Source organism: Schistocerca piceifrons, chromosome 9, assembly GCF_021461385.2.
Source record: "Schistocerca piceifrons isolate TAMUIC-IGC-003096 chromosome 9, iqSchPice1.1, whole genome shotgun sequence".
NCBI classification, from domain to species: Eukaryota; Metazoa; Arthropoda; class Insecta; order Orthoptera; family Acrididae; genus Schistocerca; species Schistocerca piceifrons.
In genome coordinates this window covers 183855722-183871700 of record NC_060146.1, presented here as the reverse complement: position 1 = coordinate 183871700, position 15979 = coordinate 183855722, and positions in this window count along the sequence as shown.

Below are 15979 nucleotides of genomic sequence, written 5' to 3'. Positions count from 1 at the left end.
TGTGTGTGTGTGTGTGTGTGTGTGTGTGTGTGTCTCTGTGTGTGTGCGCGCGCTCGCTCAGGCCAACAAACGTAGGACGAGACTCAGAAGTCTTATTAGGTAAACAGCCATCTCATTACCCACTTGAGTGGATCTCATCCCCACCTCAGTTACAATTCCTTCATAACTCGAATCGGACTTTCTGGTTTAAATTACCGTCTCTCCAATAATTTTTCGTCTGGTTAGAGTTCCCAGCTTCTGACCACTTTGCTCCAGTATACGTTTTTCGTTTCTGCTATCTCTTTTTCGGAATTTCGTGTTCTTCGATCTTCATATATTCCAGGTCACTTTTGATTTCTTAGAGCCACTTGCAGCAGGGACTCCTTCAAAAACAGTCTTGCATGTCGTGCTTTCATTCATATGGACCAAATGGCTATAAAAGGTCATTTTATGTTCTCCCATCGTTGCATTCAGTTATTGAGTTTTGTTCTAGATATCTCCATTACATTTGTTTCTCTGTTCACTGTTGCCTTTTTTTGGCCTCCATATGTGTCTTAGGATTTTCTTCTCTTCCTTTTCTATTTTTTCCATTTCTCCAGTCTTAATAAAATCCAGGTATTCGGCATTCGGGATTTATTGCCGTAACACAGTAACTCAGGAGAAACTCATCGCACACATCTCTAGTCGACTGAAAAGCCATTTCAATCCGCTTAGCCCTGAATTTACACTACTAGCCATTAAAATTGCTACACCAACAAGAAATGCGGATGATAAACGGATATTCATTGGACAAATATATTATACTAGAACTTATATGTGATTACATTTTCACGCAATTTGGGTGCATAGATCCTGAGAAATCAGTACCCAGAACAACCACCTCAGGCCGTAATAACGGCCTTGATACGCCTGGGCACTGAGACAAACAGAGCTTGGATGGCGTGTACAGGTTCAGCTGCCCATGCAGCTTCAACACGATACTACAGTTCATCAAGAGTAGTGACTGGAGTATTGTGACGAGCCAGTTGCTCAGCCACCATTGACCAGACGTTTTTAATTGGTGAGATATTTGGAGAATGTGCTGGCCAGGGCAGCAGTCGATCATTTTCTGTATCCAGAAAGGCCCGTACAGGACCTGCAACACGCGGTCCTGCATTATCCTGCTGAAATGTATAGTTTCGCAGGTATCTAATAAAGGGTAGAGCCACGGGTCGTAACACATCTGAAATGTAACGTCCACTGTTCAAAGTGCCGTCAATGCGAACAAGAGGTAACCGAGACGTGTAACCAATGGCACCCCATACTATCACGCCGGGTGATACGCCAATATGGTGATGACGGATACACGCTTCCAATGTGCGTTCACCACGATGTTGCCAAACACGGATGTGACCATCGTAATGCTGTAAACAGAACCTGGATTCATCCGAAAAAATGACGTTTCGCCATTCGTGCTCCCAGGTTCGTCGTTGAGTACACCGTCGCAGACGCTCCTGTCTGTGATGCAGCGTCAAGGGTAAGAGCAACCATGGGCTCCGAGCTGATAGTCCATGCTGCTGCAAACACATATCACAGCATCTTCTTCCTGTCGGTTAAATTTCGCGTCTGTACACGCAATCTTCGTGGTGTAGCAATTTTAATGGGCAGTAGTGTACTTAAGCCTAACTAACCTAAGGACATCACACACATCCTTGCCCGAGGCAGGATTCGAGCCTGCGACCATAGCGGTCTCGCGGTTCCTGACTGAAGCGCCTAGAACCGCTCGGCCACACGTGCCGGCCTTTTATGTTTTCCCATCGTTGCATTCAATTATTGAGTTTTGCTGTCGATACCTCCATTACTTATGTTTCTCCGTTTACTGTTGCCTTTTATATGTCCGAAGTTTGTCTTAGGATTTTCCTGTCTATCTTTTCTATGTTTTCCATGTCCCCAGTCTTAATAAAATCCAGGCATTCGGCATTCGGGTTTTATTGCCGTAACAGAGTAACTCAGGGGAAACTGATCTCAAAAAATGGTTCAAATGGCTCTGAGCACTATGGGACTTAACATCTGTGGTCATCAGTCCCCTAGAACGTAGAACTATTTAAACCTAACTAACCTAGGGACATCACACACATCCATGCCCGAGCCAGGATTCGAACCTGCGAAAGTAGCGAGCACGCGGTTCCAGACTGAAGCGCCTAGAGCCGCACAGCCACTCCGGCCGGCGGAAACTGATGTCTTATCGTAAACATCTCTAGTCGACTGAAAGGATTTCCATCCTCTTAGCCCTGGATTTATTAGCCTAGCCGTCTTAGCCGTTACTCTGTATTACCTCAGCGAGAAATTAATATTTAATGACGCTTCTAATTTCTCCGTAATCTGTCTTCATGAGATTTAGAACATCCTTTACTTTTGTCAAATATTCTGATTTAGCATAAGATATTTGATGGCGTCTTTTCTGAAGTATTTCTCCGAAATGTTTTTCGTTGTTGCCATTGCTATGTCTCCGCACTGTATTGCAAGATCGTCAGCAAAAGCCAGACACTGAATTTTAAGATTCTTGTGTTTATCGCCCAGTTACATTTGGACATTTATTCCGTTGTTCCTGATTTCTTCTTTCCTTTCTCGGCCTACCTCCCAGTTGCAACTTATTTGTAATTTACTTTTTCATCATTCAAGGATGAAGGTCATGAAACATATCTTAAAGCGAACCAAATATTCTGGAGTTATGTTTTGTATTGTGTTCATTACGATTCGCATGTTGAGGAAATCTTATATTAATCTGGAATATTAAAAAATGTAGCTTTAACAAAAATAGTAGAAAGTACATCAGCTGTTCCAAGGAAAATCAAGCAAGTCATATTTGTTCATTAACAGAAAAATGCCGGCCGCTGTGGCCGAGCGGTTCTAGGCGCCTCAGTCGGGAACCGCGCTGCTGCTACAGTCGTAGGTTCGAATCCTGCCTCGGGCATGGATGTGTGTGATGTTAGGTTAATTAGGTTTAAGTAGTTCTAAGTTCTAGGGGACTGATGACCTGAGATGCTAAGTCCCATAGTGCCCAGAGCCATTTGAACCAATAGTAGAATAACAAAGACAAATTATAGGGAAGCATACTGAAGCGACACTGGTAGCAGTGGCCGTGAGAGGAGCGGAGAGGCTAGGAAGAGGAAGACGAACGCAATAAAAACATAAGGAATGGAGAGAGAGAGAGAAGTAAATTGAGGAGGCTTATTAAGAAGTAAAGGCAGACTAAACAAGGCGGGAACACTTCTCGTACTGAATAAAATGTTCTCGGGTTTCCAACCGCGTCAACTGCTTAAAACTACACGAGCTTTCGACCAAGCACTCCTTGGCCATTGTCAAGTGTTATGACCGTCAGTGGGCTGTTGGTGCACCCTTATATACTCTAGCTGCCGGCTGTGACGTCACTGGTGCCCATACATGGGCATGTTTTGAGTCGGCGTTCGATGTGCCCTCTTCAACCGCGCGATTGCTGGATCCCACGCAGCGCTGAGCTGCAACCCACCGTCTCTATTCAGGGTGTTTGCGGTAATTTTTATTTCAATAGCATCCTTTATTAAACTGTCCCAGAAGCCATTAGTGCGAGCCACGACAGAGGTGTCGCCAAATTTTATGTGGTGACCGTTTTCTAAAGCATGCTCAGCTAACGCAGAATTCTCTGGATAGCGTAGGCGATAATACCTCTCATGTTCTTTCCTGCGTTGTTCCACAGTGCGCACTGTTTGTCCGATGTACTTCTGGTCACACTAACAAGGTATTTCGTAAACTCCAGATGTTCTGAGACCTACAGTGTCTTTAACTGGTCTCAGTAATTGACGGATTTTCGTAGGAGGCCTGAAGATCGATTTGATCTTGTCTCTTTTCAACAGGCGGCTTATCTTGCCCGACACAGAGCCACAGAATGGCAGCAAGTTTCTTTTCCTGCTCTTCGTCGGTGGCCTTATACTGATATTTCCCAGAAACATGGGAGGCGATACCTCTGTCGTGGCTCGCACTAACGGCTTCTGGGGCAGTTTAATAAAGGAAGCTATTGAAATAAAAATTACCACAAACACCCTGAATAGAGACGGTGGCTTACAGCTCAGCGCTGCGTGGGATCCAGCGATCGCGCGGTTGAAGAGTGCACATCGAACGCCGACTCAAAACATACCCATATATGGCAATGTCACGGGCGCCAGTGACGTCACAGTCGGCAGCTAGCGTATATAAGGGCGCACCAACAGCCCACTGGCAGTCATAACACTTGACAACGGCCAAGAAGTGCTTGGCCGAAAGCTCGTGTAGTTTTAACCAATTGACGCGGTTGGAAACCCGAGAACACTTTATTCAATGTTATCGCTGCGAGACTCTGCATTCATACTTCTTGTACTGTTTGACGGAGAGCAAGTAGCCATATACTGCACTTCATTTACAAAAGAATTATGACAACAAAATTAAGGGGTTCAACTTTTGCTTAAAAGCAACAGCGCACTATGGTGTCCGCAGAGTGCAAGGGTACGTCATACAGACTAGCCCTATCTGTTGTCAAACAAGCCAGAGTAGCAGCAAAGTTTCCCTGGATCACCACCTGAAGGTCCTGCACTGCGACCTATCCTTAAAATGAACAGCCAGAATCTTCTCTTTAAAGTTCAGAATTGGAATTTCGACAATCTTTAATGACGTGTTTGAGATCCTGCAGGTGATGACCCGGTCTCTTACACTCTCTACTAATGTTTGCACGCAGGTAGTTAGTATGGACATATGCGGAGCATAATAGTTTTTACTTCGCCAAATAGCAAAAGAGCGCACAATACAAAAAAGTGACCAAAAGTTGCTCCACACGCAGTGAAGTACAAAAAGTCACAGAAGTGTTACTGGTCTCATTGTTCAAGTGATCCAACAACTATAATTACTGTCTATTGCTCATTAATATGAAACAAGTTCTATGAGCCCTGGTTTGCACGAACAGAGAGGCAACTCAAAAGAGTCCCGAGGCTCAGCTAAACAGCGGACTTGCTATATCAGCCGGAGCCTAAGAGGTAAAAGAACAAAATAACCGAATATGGTGCGAGCTTGGGCCTTATAAAGTCTCGCTCCAGGATATTGACGATCTTTTTTCATTTCACATAGTTTACAAATTCCCTCGGTCAGACAGTCAATCTTTCATCGGCTGTTGATTCGTCATTATAGTCTGTTTTGTATTATTTCTCGGGAGCAGTACCTATTAAAGTATTCTGTACCAATTTAGATCTCTTCATCATCAGTTATCTGCTATATTAGCTGGTCCTTTGCCTCTCCATTTTCTGCGATCCTTTGCTCCCTTCTTAAGGCTGCTGTATGTTGTACCGCCCATCATGTCATCCAGTATCTGGAATCTCTTCCTTTCCTTTTCCCTTCTACATAACCTCCTAACATTGTTTTTATCAGTCCGTCATTCTTTCTTAATATATGCCCAATCCAATTTCTTTTTCTTCTCTTTATTACATCAGGTAACCGTCTTTTCTCTCCCACTCTTCTCAATACTTCATTTTTTTACTCTGTCCAGCCAACTTATTCTTTCCATCCTCCGCCATGTGCAGATCTCAAAAGCCTCCAGATGGTCTCCGTCTTTCTTCCTCATAGTCCATGTTTCAGCGCCATATAGAAGAACACTCCACACAAGATATTTTATGAGTCTCTTCCTGAGTTATGCCTACGCAATGGGAATTCCGGGTTTATGTCCATGGTCTCCAACTCGTATGTTGAAATTTTGTCATTTAAAATCCATTAATTTTTTATTAAGGTCCTTGCTCATCAATATGAGTCGCAGGAGATGAAAAATATATAAACAGGCCCCCAAAATTTACAGTAATGTGGCTGTAAGTGGCACTGAAGGTTTGGACCAGGTGAAATCTTTAACTAACAATAACTTCTAAACTAATTAAGTTTTGGTTAATGAAAGTAATTTTAAAAAGAAGAAGTGGCCTTTCCTTCCGCATTTACCTATTAGCTCGTAAGATTTTCCCTAGGACTAGATGAACGAAATTTTCTAATTGGAAGAATTTTTGAGGCCATTATGTCCGATGAAACAATTTAGCTCATTTGAAATTAATGTATAAAACTTGTTTTCATATTGAAATCCTAAACCTCAGTGCAGGGCAACAGCTGGTACATCAAACAATTCGACTATGAGAGACCAAACCAATTTAAGTGAGATTTAAGCATGCCATCTGACGCAGAATAACACGTTGGCCGTGAAAATCGTTAATCTTTACCTCTAGTCTTGCAAACAATCCCTGTATCAGAACTACATAGTAAATGAACTTAAATATTAACGTATCTGACTGTCTGATCAAACTAGCTGAAAATTCACAAGATAGCGTTTACTGAAATCTTCTTCTGGTACTAAGCCTCTAAACCGATATGATACCATTTTTCAAACATACCCTCTGACAATCACTGTGCCTTAAAGTGGACATGAACTTTGATAGTAATTAAACTTTCTGGCATACTTGCGCGCACGGAATGCTAGTCTGTTCTGCAATATGCCGCTGTTAGGAATAATGATATGACTATAAGAAAATCCAGTTTCATTTACCGTACATGCGACGTGTAATGCAAGACGATATCTTACCAATTTCCATAAAAATGCTTCTTAGTACGGAACTCTTGATGTGCAATGCGATGTGCAAACGGTCATGAAATTAAAAATGAAGATGGCGAACTAATGTTAATGACTGATAGAACGAAGACTACACTTTTAACTACGCTTCAAAACTGTTCAAATGTGTGTGAAATCTTATGAGACTTAACTGCTAGGGTCATCAGTCCCTAAGCTTACACACTACTTAACCTAAATTATCCTAAGGAGAAACACACACACCCATGCCCGAGGGAGGACTCGAACCTCCGCCGGGACCAGCCGCACAGAACTACGCTTCATTAAGCCATGACAACAGCCCACCTTTTCATGAAGTTCTCACACCTAGACAGGTTAGCAAAAATATTTCTTAACAACGGCCTTGTGTACTTGGTGCTTCTTTCAACCATCAGACAAGTCGATGTACTTCACTATAAAAATTCTATAGCAAACTTTAAACACACACAATGTTCCAACAATAAGAAGCTACACAGAAACAAATATAAAATGACTTCATTACCTTAAAAATTGGCTTTTGTCATTCTTCAATTGATATCATTTCATTTCCTCCATATTTTTATTGAACGTATATCATCACAAAATTCTCTTTAAATAATGCTGCCTCCACTACACGGCAGACCTGGTTCCATCATTTTCAAACCAAATTTATATTCCAGACCGTCCAACACACACTGCTACTCTCTGACTTAGCTGTACCAACCTCTCTGGTCTCAAACGCAATCTTACAAGGAATGTGGTTTCGTCGATACGTCAGAGGTTCAGTACACCTACCAGATCCCCAACTTCCATCACATTTATGGCCAAAACTTCCTGAAAATCGTCATGACAAGTAGCACAGTTCTCTTTCATATTGCAACCAGCACGACAAACTCAACGATCTGAATAATGAAGTTCAGTGAGGACAGTTGCTTTCTACCCTTACGGTAATTTGCATAGTATGTGCTTAATGTAATAACCTTAACACAGGAATTTCGAAAATAAAATTTGCGAAAGTTTCATAAAGACCTTAAGCAGTGAAACAGGAGTGCAAGTAAAGTAGGAGCGTGCTCTGTCACGGGTAGCTTGTTCCGCAGGCGGACGGTAGCAGCGGAGAAGGAGTTTGCGATTGTTTTCGTCTTAAGAACGGGCGCAAATTGGTTATTAGAAAAGTGAGGCCTTGAGCAACGATTATGATGGGATGGCAGATACTCCCCCTTTGACATGGGGCACTTGGATGCACGTGTAGTGAGGAACCAATGAAGCAGACACGGCGTATGGTAGTCACGTAACTTGTCTGGGAGCAAAGTTCTTAATTGGGCTTATGCGTCAGTGACGCGGTTGTTTGTAACTGTCTAGATTTTTCACTACTCTTTCCGTGTTGTTTTACACAGCAATAGGTGAGGCTTAGGCAGTTAGAGTCATTACACGAGTTTATACTTCACAGCCTACGTAAATGTTTCAGAAACCCGTGGATGACTTAGTGAAATATCCCTTCCTCCGGTTATATTGCATAAAACATTCGCCAGATACATCATTACCGCGGTGGTCTAGCGGTTCAGGCGCTCAGTGCGGAACCGCGCGACTGCTACGGTCGCAGGTTCGAATCCTGCCTCGGGCATGGATGTGTGTGATATCCTTAGGCTAGTTAGGTTTAAGTAGTTCTAAGTTCTAGGGAACTGATGACCACAGATGTTAAGTCCCATAGTGCTCAGAGCCGTTTAAACCATTTAAACCATACATCATTAAACTTCACAATAACTAACTTCTGAAGAAAAAGGAAGCATAGAACTTTGTAATGTAAGTATCTTCATCCGTCACACTTCACAGTGAATGGAATTAAAATTAATTGCAAGGCAGGTGTAACTGGTGATTTGCTTGTCACAACGGGTTTCGCTGCATTAAAGCAACATCCTCAGGTGAACTACATAAGAAGGAAAACATCCCCAGTAATATATATGATCCAAATACCATAAGAACCTTTTAATTTTTTTTTAATTTTAATTTTTTAGAGAACGTTAAGGATTTTTTAAAAAATTTGTATCTACTATTCAAAGCATTTAACCAGACAGAAAAAATCAAAATTGAAACAAACTTACTACAGTGTCACATTACCCCACCAAGACCCACCTAACGTCTGTAATCAACATTCAAACGTCTGAAGAGGGGAAGGCGTCAAAATAAATAAAACAGGACATTGGGGAGAACAGTGTGGCGTCGCACTACAGGAAAAAAAGACATATATAAGTACATTGTATTAAACTAAAAGACGTAAAGAAGGAAAGAACAAAATTGGGGTCTCCAGCGAGCTAAATATCCAACGCCTTAAATCCTCCCCTTCCCCCTCCCCCCTCCCCACCACACACACACACTAAATGAGGACCTCAAATTACTGACATAGTTACTGACACGTCAACATTTTTTAGTTAGGTACACAGTGTCAAGTGAAAGGATGCCTAACCAAATTTAAGATAATGATACCAAAGGACTAGCATAACTTCAAGTATCATAACACGCACATCTTTACATACTCTCTTATGGTTTCAAGGATAAAGCACGGAAGGCGGTCAGGTGTGTAATAAAACGGATAGTTGACTTACGTTCCCTGTTCAAAAGTCACGCCACGTTTATATTATTGACGTGGTCTTACAGTTACCCACTTGCGCCTCCAACCGTATGCCAGAGTGGTATTTCTGTATATAATAACGTATGGTATTGAATAGGATTGGGGAGAAGAGAAGTTTGTGGCACAACTTGACTAGAAGAAGGGATCGGTTGGTAGGACATGTTTTGAGGCATCAAGGGATCACAAATTTAGCATTGGAGGGCAGCGTGGAGGGTAAAAATCGTAGAGGGAGACCAAGAGATGAATACACTAAGCAGATTCAGAAGGATGTAGGTTGCAATAGGTACTGGGAGATGAAGAAGCTTGCACAGGATAGAGCAGCATGGAAAGCTGCATCAAACCAGTCTCAGGACTGAAGACCACAACAACAACAACAACAACGTAATGTGCTAAATTTATGTGCTAAATCCTAAAGAAGGGCTAACTACGAATTCCAGTTTGGTGGAAACAAAATAGAGCTAACGTGCAGAATTTTTTTAAACTTGACATGAGATACATATCTATCGTTAATAACGAGAAAATTGGTAGTATGTAGCAATATAAGAGAAATATTCATATCCAGAGCCCATAAACGGTTCGAGATACCGAAAAGAACGTTGACAGAATTTAGTATGCAAAGTGGAGAGTATTTTACCTCAAAACTAATACTTCCTTACTTCCTGCGGTATACGAGTGAATACAGATTTTTTCCAGATAGAAAAGTAATTCTTCGAAGGTGTATCGATAGCTGGTAAAATGAGGAGTAGTATGGAATTTTAACACTGTTAATGAAAGAATCATACTTTTATTTTTGTACCAAACGAGTTTTTCGTAATAGTAGACTGCTTCAGGATTCTGTTACAACTGTAGCTGCTTTATCATGTTAGTTAGGTCAAATTGTATTAACGCCTCTGTGTTTCGCGAAAAGAAGTTAATTTTAAAATGGCAACAAGAAAAAGAAAAAAAAAAGTGTGAGAAGCAGGCGAAAACAAGTCGCTCCCTCTGATCCAATTTCAGCGTAATCCTGTATCCATATTGTTTTTAATAAAACACGGTTGCCCTGTCCAATTATTCGTCATGCCGGCATAATGTGTTAATATGATCGTTTGCAGACTCGCTAGCTCTGGCTTATATGTTCTTCGAGACACGCATTTGTGCAAAGGATTACGCTTTAGAACTACACCTCCCCCACCACGACGGGGCCCCCACCACTAGCATTGTTCCCTCTCCCACCGCTTCTTCTGTTCAGCTAGCAGCCAAGTAATATTGCACATACTCTATCACCGCTGTGATGTATGTTATGCAGGTAACTGTTGGCACCTATTGCAATTGTCAACACAGCAGATAATGTGACAACAGTATCTTTTGTCTCGTTATGCTGATCGTACTAAGCTACACCATTTCTTATGTGGTACTGGAATAGCATCCATAAGAATATGGGAGAGCCAATACCTGATGGGATACTGAAATTACTTGGGACTTCACTGCATCTCCTGTTCAAGATTTTTCGCTCATCTGAAGACTAGAAACAATTATTCATGTAGGTGATACAGTATTAGTATTTTCAGATCCTATACTTATGTAAATCTGGAGACTGTCGACATAGATATGATATTTATAGGACAGAACTGACGAGATGTCATGGACGCGGAAGGACAGTAATTGTGGTCCCGACACGGAGGTCCGTGGGATTCTTTCTTCGATTAACTTCGATGAGAACCAACCTCTCGTATTTGATTATTCCTGTGAAAGCGGGTGCACTAAACTGATTCCAAATTAAAGAATGTATTTTTATACAATCGTCTCTCGACGCCATTTCTCTTTCAGTACTTAGCAAGTTCGCAGCATTTTGAATTTTTTTATCTTGAAAGTTTTTGCCTGTCCGTAAAAGTAAACGTCGTACCTTTGACAAAGTGGGGTACGTTTGGATGTCATTTCATCTACAAAGATCTGATCGTCTAGTGTCTGAACAGTCTGGCCTCCTCACGAATTAATCGAACGCTCTCCAAATATTTGGTATTTAACTACGAACTATGAACGGAATACAAACTAGAAGAAAGTTTCTATCAAGACTGATGTATTAATGAAATTATTACAATGGTAATGGTTATTTTTGAACAATTATGCATGACACACACCATTCAATGATACTGTGTACGATGAAATCGAAAAAAAGTACACAGGCAGAATTGGAACCACCACCGTGATAGCCGTAACATTGAGCTGCTGTGCTTCTTTCGCTCGGTGAAAAAAAGGGCTAACGCTACAAATACAGGCGGAACGCATTAAGGTTTAACATCGATTTTCTTGGAAGCTAGTGCCCGGTTTAACATCGATTTTCTTGGAAGCTAGTGCCCGTTCAACGAAAAGTCGCCGGAGAGATATTCCCTCTATAACATGATTAGTCTAGTTTTTTTTTTTCACTCACCGCTCACTTTTGGATATCTACTTGCAGTGAAATTTTCTAACCCCCCACCAGTTCCACAGTAAAGGTGGTTTACAAAGAAGGCGAGTAACGCTACTTTATAAAATATACAGTTATATAAAATATACAGTAATATAAAAAGTTACAGCAAATTAAAGCAGATAGTAATTTCCCAAAGACATTGTATGACAAAAAAAGACGACGCACCACCAAGGAATTGTCCAAAAAAATGGTTCAAATGGCTCTGCGCACTATGGGACTTAACATCTGTGGTCATCAGTCCCCTAGAACTTAGAACTACTTAAATCTAACTAACTTAAGGACATCACATACATCCATGCCCGAGGCAGGATTCGAATCTGCGACCGTAGTGGTCACGCGGTTCCAGACTGAAGCGCCTAGAACCGCACGGCCACACCGGCAGGCGAATTATCCAAGCGGAACGGAAATCGGTAGATATGATGCACATGTTCAGACAAGCAAATTATTACAATTTCAGAAAAGAGAATAACTGCTTACATAAGGGCCTTGGCTGCAGCAACGAGTTGTAAGACTTACCCTATTTGTGAGGCTCTTTCTCTTGAATGAATCGTCTCATTTCTCTGAAATTCAAAATATTTGTTTGTCTATACGCCTACACCACATTTATCGATTTCCGTTACATTCGAATAATTCCTTCACAGTGCGCCTTTTCTTTTTAACATTACTTCAAGTCAAAATATTATGAAAACCTAATCAAAATATTTTTAAGAAGCCTATCGTGAAAGCTGTACCAGCGTGTGACATCACTGGATGCAAGAATGGCACCTCGTTGTCTTTTCAGACGAGGCCCAGCTCTGCATACCACGCCGCGAGGGATGTGGCCGTGTACAGATTTTACGAACAGAACTAAAGTTGCTAGATTGCGTTTGTCATCGTCATGTGGGACCACTATATGGCTTGACCGTGTAGGGTGCTCTAGCAACAAGATACTATCACCTGTGCTTCGCATAGCCAGTACTTTGCCTTACCTTTGATGTCCCTCAAACGATGTCTTTCAACTAGATAACGCAAAATCGCATGACCTCCGTGCTGTGTCCTTGCCTTCCTTGATATAGAGTGTGTTCCATTGTCGCCCTGGACAGCACTGTTTCGAGATCTCTCACCCACCCATCTTTTCATGAATGAGATTGTCACTCTGCAGCGGAGTGTGCGCTGATATGAAACTTCCTGGCAGATCAGAACTGTGTGCCGGACCGAGACTCGAACTCGGGACCTTTGCCTTTCGTGGGCAAGTGCTCTACCAACTGAGCTACCCAAGCACGACTCACACCCCGTCCTCACAGCTTTACTTTTGCCAGTACCCCGTCTCCTACCTTCCAAACTTTACAGAAGCTCTCCTGCGAACCTTGCAGAACTAGCACTCCTGAAAGAAAGGATACTGCGGAGACATGGCTTAGTCACAGCCTGGGGGATGTTTCCAGAATGAGATTTTCACTGTGCGCTGATATGGCACACAGTTTTAATCTTCCAGGAAGTTTCGTCTCAGCGCACACTCCGCTGCAGAGTGAAAATCTCATTCTGGAAACATCCCCCAGGCTATGACTAAGCCACAACGCCTACAAAACTCCAAGCCCACACGAGCAGAAGGATGGATCTTCACCAAGAAGTTGCTCACAGTTATAGTAAGTAATTCTACAGTGAAGTCGTTCTTCTATGGACTTTCCTATGAAACTCTATTACAGAATGGAAAACAAAGGGCAGGTCGCGTGGCTGACACTCTGCCCCTTTCGCCATGGTCACAATGAAAGGTATGTGTATATAATTGTATAGTTACTTTTTTATGACTTAGGATGCGGGTATTGTATTTGTATCATTTAGTTATGCGCGCGCAGCCTCGTCAGAGACGTCGCGCTTCCCGGAGACTACTTAGGTCATCTTTGCTCTGCGAAGATGCAGCAGGTGTTAAGTGTTGATGACGAGGAGAGGAGAGAGGGAGTTGAGGCAGGGTGTCGTGGCAGTGAGCTTGTACAGGAAGGACGCAGAACATGGCTCTCTAGGGAATTATTTTATTCTTCTGATGGAAGAGATTACCATTACAAAAGGAATATTATCATTATGCGTTGAATGAGATGGATTTACTAAAATACTATTATCAGAAGATTAGGATTTAAGGTGACATATGCAAATATATTGGTCCGACCCGATAGCTGAATGGTCAGCGTGACAGACTGCCGTCCTAAGGGTCTCGGGTTCGATTCCCGGCTGGGTCGTTGATTCTTCTCCGCTCAGGGACTGGGTGTTGTGTTGTCTTCACCATCATTTCATCCCCAACCGGCATGCACGTCGCCCAATGTGGCGTCGAATGTAAGAACACCTGCACCAAGGTGGTCGGACCTGCCCCGTAAGGGGCCTCCTGGCCAATGACGCCCAACGCCCATTTCCAAGAAAATATATTACTTCATTGCGGCAGCATTGAGCTAAGGCACTCTACGAGGTGCATTCTAGTTCTAAGGCCTTTGATTTCTTTTTCTGCGGACTGGAAAGAGATAGATACATACGCATTGTTTTAAAATGAGGCCGCGTTCATTGTCAATACGTCCCAGAGGTGGCAGCACCATACGGCAGATGGAATTTTACCGCCAGCGGCGAGAATGAGAACTGTTTTAAATACTTAAAATGGCGACGTTTTCCTTACTTGAACAGCGTGCAATCATTCGTTTTCTGAATTTGCGTGGTGTGAAACCAGTTGAAATTCATCGACAGTTGAAGGAGACATGTGGTGATGGAGTTATGGATGTGTCGAAAGTGCGTTCGTGGGTGCGACAGTTTAATGAAGGCAGAACATCGTGTGACAACAAACCGAAACAACCTCGGGCTCGCACAAGCCGGTCTGACGACATGATCGAGAAAGTGGAGAGATTTGTTTTGGGGGATCGCCGAATGACTGTTGAACAGATCGCCTCCAGAGTTGGCATTTCTGTGGGTTCTGTGCACACAATCCTGCATGACGACCGGAAAATGCGAAAAGTGTCATCCATGTGGGTGCCACGAAAGCTGACAGACGATCACATGGCTGCCCGTGTGGCATGTTGCCAAGCAATGTTGAAGCAAAACGACAGCATGAATGGGACTTTCTTTTCGTCGGTTGGATGAGACGTGGATCCCATTTTTCAATCCAGAAACAAAGCGCCAGTCAGCTCAATGGAAGCACACAGATTCACTGTCACCAAAAAAATTTCGGGTAACCGTCAGTGCTGAAAAAATGATGGTGTCCATGTTCTGGGACAGCGAGGACGTAATCCTTACCCATTGCCTTCCAAAGGGCACTACGGTAACAGGTGCATCCTACGAAAATGTTTTGAAGAACAAATTCCTTCCTGCACTGCAGCAAAAACGTCCGGGAAGGGCTGTGCGTGTGCTGTTTCACCAAGACAACGCACCCGCACATCGAGCTAACGTTACGCAACAGTTTCTTCGTGATAACAACTTTGAAGTGATTCCTCATGCTCCCTACTCACCTGACCTGGCTCCTAGTGACTTTTGGCTTTTTCCAACAATGAAAGACACTCTCCGTGGCCGCACATTCACAGGCCGTGCTGCTATCAGCGATTTTCCAGTGGTGAAAACAGACTCCTAAAGAAGCCTTCGCCGCTGCCATGGGATCATGGCGTCAGCGTTGTGAAAAATGTGTACGTCTGCAGGGCGATTACGTCGAGAAGTAACGCCAGTTTCATCGATTTCGGGTGAGTAGTTAATTAGAAAAAAAATCGTAGGCCTTAGAACTTGAATGCACCTTGTATGTTCAACTTAATTTCAATCAGGAATTTCTTGCTGTTTTATAACGTTTTGTCACACTTATTGTTAATGGATTTGAAAAGATGATGAGAATTTAATAGTTAGTATGATGACTTTTGCATTAGAATAACATTTCATGATGAGTTACATTTTTGTATATCTCCAGCGTTGATCTTACGCAATTTTTATTTGTAATGAAATGTTTTCTTATTGCTCGCTAAGCCTTCGGTGGTGAAATTTTGTAAAGTGAACATTGTAAAGAACTTTTTTGAGATCAGTTTTTTGTAATACTGCTTCTTGAGAAAAATTTTAGTCTAGAGACTCAGATTATCCTGCATAATTATCTAGCTAACATTATCTGTTGAACTTTATTTTTATGAGAGATAAATTCTATGACAACCAAGTGTGCATTGCGTGTATTTAAGAGACCACATCGCTCTATCGTGATTCACTGAAGTTAGTAGCAGCTCAGAAACCGAGACACACCTTAGCTTCTTTTTTTTTCGAGAGCAGTTGTACGACGTTTCCCATTGTGACACCGGTAAGCCAGACACAGAAGATAAGAGATTTAGTTTCACAGGGCCAGTTCACATTT